Source organism: Corvus brachyrhynchos, unplaced genomic scaffold (assembly GCF_000691975.1).
Source record: "Corvus brachyrhynchos isolate BGI_N302 unplaced genomic scaffold, ASM69197v1 scaffold450, whole genome shotgun sequence".
In the NCBI taxonomy this organism is placed as follows: Eukaryota; Metazoa; Chordata; class Aves; order Passeriformes; family Corvidae; genus Corvus; species Corvus brachyrhynchos.
Window position 1 is genome coordinate 512,020 of NW_008235749.1, and position 4,447 is coordinate 516,466.

General features: G+C 54.1%; 1 long non-coding RNA gene across 1 annotated transcript; it reads right to left on the reverse strand.

Annotated features, from left to right (window-relative positions):
• Positions 1 to 1,554: 1,554 nt before the first annotated feature.
• Positions 1,555 to 3,674, reverse strand: LOC108444712. Its single transcript, XR_001859355.1, has 3 exons — positions 3,634 to 3,674; positions 2,967 to 3,111; positions 1,555 to 2,018 (listed from the first exon to the last, which is right to left on the reverse strand). It is a non-coding gene; the product is annotated as an uncharacterized LOC108444712 (long non-coding RNA).
• Positions 3,675 to 4,447: the final 773 nt, after the last annotated feature.

Consider the following 4,447-nt stretch of genomic DNA (forward strand, 5'->3'; position numbering starts at 1 on the left):
TGTGGGGTGGTTGGGTTGTCGCCCCTGCCTGCGGGGGTTACCCCGCGCATGTGGTGCGACAGCACCCCTCAGGCTGACATCTCACGTGTATGCTCTCCTACACAGCAGCCCCCTCCACTCAGGTGACCCACACAGGCTGTCTCCCCACACCCTCATGCAGGGAACTCCCCATCCCCTGGTGACTCTCCGACCCACCTCCCAACCGACAGGTCCTCCCCAGGTCCCCCCTGCACCCCACAGCAGGGCGCTGTGCTGGCCCTGGGGTGTACAGGCCATGTGCACCCCACAGCGCTGCCTGCTACGCTCCGTTACGGGGGGCGAGAAGAGCCCCCAGCCCGCCCGGGAGCCCCCTCGCCCGGGGAGAGCAGCGGGACCTCGTCGGCTCCCCAGGCGCCACTGCAGGGACGACGGAGATCAGGCTTGCCCCGCACCAGGGCAGAGGGACCCCTTAAGCCCCTCTATGCGCCTCCCTCCTCTTATCTCCTTGGTCTAAAATTAGCCCAGGACAAAGCTCGGCTCAGGCCTGGATTCCCTCTCCTTCCCCAGAGAACATGGGCAGCAGGCGGCCTCTTCCCATCACCCAGCTCCCCTTCCCAGGACAACAGTGCCCAGTGCCATCCCTGCTGTCCCCCCGGCTCTCGCAGGGGTGTCCCTCCCAGGACCGTCGGTCCCTCGCCTGGTTGATGTGAGCCTGATGGCGTACCCGAGATGGTATTAGGGCTGGCGTGGGGCGGTTTAGGGTGGCTGCTGATGGGATTTACCCACCGAAGAGGAGGGGGAGAGAAAAGAACCAGCTCTGACGCCGCCTGCTTATGGCTCCCGCGTGCCCGAGCCTGTGCGTCACGGGAAACCGGTCCCAGCGTCTGTTATGTGGCTGTTTAGCACCTCCGGGCAGGTAGTAAACAGCTCTCTGATGGGGTGACCTGCAGTTGACCCGCTTGGATAAGCTCATTCCCACCAAACCTACTCAGGAAAATGACTGATGAGGCCATTTGCAGCCACTCTACCCCTACATACTGCCTGGGCAGCTCTAGACTGCCCCAGCGAGGGTCGGGAAGGTCAGGACGGCCGCAGGGTCACCACAGCATGTGGCACAGGAAGGCCACTGCAGGTATATCACATTAGGAGTGCCTGAAAATAGGCTGCTGTGTGGAACGGGTGGCATGTGCTGTGCCCACACCGCATTGCCCTCACGCGACGCCACGTCTATGGTGGAGAGACGTTCCTTCCACCAGAGAGGAATGGGGAGGAGAGCGGGGAGCTCTGCTTGGGTCACTGGCCACCCTGAAGAACAACGAGCCCAACAACACAAGGCGCTTCTGTGCCTGCAAGGTGTCCAGGGAAAAGAGTAGACAAGGGTGAAATTATCAGCTGCAAATCCAGGCTGCCATCTGGTGGAAATAAAGCTCTCGGCTACGGCTATGAGTGGGAGACAGCGGCAAGGAAAGGGGTAAGCAAGGGAAGGAGAAAGGTAGGCAAGGTAAGGCAGGGGTTTGCATGGCCCCCTTCCCTTCCCTTCCCTTCCCTTCCCTTCCCTTCCCTTCCCTTCCCTTCCCGTCCCGTCCCGTCCCTTCCCGTCCCTCCCCTCCCTTTATTCCAGCTCCATCCCTAAAGTTATCCCAGCCCCACAATCCCTATCACAGCCCCACAGTCCCTATCCCAGCTCCAGTAATTTCAGCTGCAGCCCCACAAGCTTTATTTCTCTGCCAGCTCTGATGTTTCCACTCCAGCTCTGCATCTTCCTGCTGCTGCCACGTGAAGCTGCTCCTGGACCAAGGCAGGATCTTCATTTCAGCTTCAGGTCTCTGATGCTTCAGCTTCAGCTCTAGAATCCCTATTCCAGCTCAATCCCTACAGTGCCTATCCCAGCCCCACAGCCCCTATCTAGCCCCACAGTGGTTTGACCCCAAGCCCCACCTTCTTTATGTCACTGCCAGCTCTGCTGCCCCAGCTTCGGCTCCGCAGCTTCCCACTGCCTCTGGCTAAAAGCTGCTCCTGGTTGTCACTTTGCTCCGGTGCTGTTGACAAGGTCATTAATCAATCACTGTCATAATTTAAATATCTCTATGGGTTGCCACACCCATCCCAATGGGGCCCCGACTTTGGGGCAAATGAGCCCTGACCCCCAGCACACACCTTGCCCTGCACCCCACCTGCCCACAGGCCCCCCAGCCAGCATTAGGTGCTGGAAACAGCTGCTCAGCCCCTGGTTCCCCATTCCAAAAGGTGCCCCTGGGCTGGCTCTGGATCAGCTCTGAGACCTCCACTCCCTGCTTGTGGGTTGTACCATTGCTGGGGGGGCTGGAACCCCTCTGGCAGCTCCTGTAGCTTCAGCTCCATCGCCTTCCCCATGGGATTAATCCACCTCCAGCCCTCCCATTTCCATTGGTCCACATCATTTAGAGTCTAGATCCACGTTCATTTACTACTGATTCTATTTTATTGTTTATTCTCTTGGTTTTACATTATTCTAGTTGTATTAGGATTTAATTATACTATTGCATTGTCATATTTTTATTTTATTCTGTTTTTTTTATTCTATTACTAGATAGATGATGTTTTTAAAGTAAAGATTGTAGGGCTGGGGCTGTGAGGCTAGACGGTATATTGAAGCCCCCTGGGGCTGAATCCAGACCCAAACCGATGTGGAGCAATGAAAACTCTGGGGCTGTAATAATCCCGTAAAAATCCCATGCGGCTGGGGGTGGAATCACTGTGGAACTGGGGCTGGGATTGGGACTGTGGGGCTGTGTAGCAGGATGCCCAGCCCTGAAGTGTGGTCAAACAACTCAAACAATGCCCTATATTGCAAGCTACCAATGGTGGGCTGAGAGGGGCATCATGTGCTGGTTTTTGGTGTTGAATCATACTAAAAATCTGGACAACTGTCTCAATCTGGCACACCAGCCTCAAATCAACCTGCTGATAATGAGACAAAGATTTGGCAAATAAACTGCTAAACTGACCTGTAGACATATCACTGGCGGTCAACTCCTTCCCACTATAGAAGCCCAGTCCTCTTTCCATATAGTAGGTTCTTCTAACATATTCTTCCTTGGAGTGTGTGGAGATTCCTCCATTGGGTTTTAGGGATGCTTACCAAGGATACTCCTAAAGGTTAGAAGAAACAGATTTGTTCACAGTCATTGGTATGAGTGAGTTACAGCAATCTCTAATAATGGTTTCTTTTTGCTAACTTTAATATAATAGCTTTAATATTGCGTTGATATAATGCACTACCTTATCTTGTAGTATAATAGTTTTAGCTTTCGTAGTGTGTAGTAAATAATTCTGATTATTTTTGTCTAATCATTTATCATAATAAATAATTCATTCTTATATATCTGATTCACTGTCATTAAAACCTATGGGAAAAAGTTACAAAAATTGTTGGCAAAGTCCTGGGCTGGGACTGGATCCAGCTGCCCCAGGCTCCTCTCTCTAAGGAGTTTAGAAAGCAAGGGGATCCTTTTCTGCACCTCGTGACACAACGGGAGGGCTTCTTGAATAAACTTTGTCTGAAGTTACCACTCCCACCCATGACAGGCTGGAGCTGGAATGTGGATTCTAGAGTTGGAGCTGAAGAATGAGAGAGCTGGATCTGAAAAGAAGATCCAGCCTTGTCGCACTGACCGCTGCTGTCCACTGCCCAGGCTGGCTCCAGCGGGGTGCGGCAGGAGTGGGGAGCAGCCGGAGGTGCAGAGCTTTAAAGCTGCTCCTCTGAAGCCTCTGCTCTACCCTGGGGAGCAAAGGCTCCAGGCACTGCAGCAGACAGCAGCCCTCCATGAAGGGGAAGATAAAAGTAGAAGGGCGGGCCGGAGACTTATTGAAGGGACCCACGGTGAACGAGCAACAGTTGCAGTGCTGCTACACCTTATAAAGGGGGGTGGAACAAGGGGAGTAACCCGATTAGGGACCAATAGGTGGATCAGGAGGGAGGGACGCTGGGGGGGAGGACCTACACCTGGTCCAATGGTCCTGGTGGGAGGAGGGAGAGGGGTCACATGTCCCAATGGGGCGTCAAGGTTTAGGGGATTTCCAAGAGGGGCGGTATCCGAGGGGGCAGGGTTTTGGGGGATTGATGGGGACCATATAAGGGTAATTAGGGAGGGAGGGCTCGGGTGACAGACGAAGAACAGTCCAGAACTCCGGGAGGGGTTTGGGTGATTGATAGGGAAGGTGCCAGAACAAAGGGAGGGGATAACCATATTGGGATAACCATATTGGGAGCACCGGGGGAGCGGCTTGGCTCTGGGGCAAACCAACTGGGAGTAGAAATGGGGGAGATAGGGATGCACTATTGGGGTACAAAGAACATACAAAAATACAATAAAACATTGCACCACCACTTCGCAACACAACCAGCCCTGCGTTCCAGCTGGCTGAGCTGAGCCAAGTGTCTCCCCTCTGCAGCCTGCACTAATATCCTAGGCTGTAACCTGGCGTG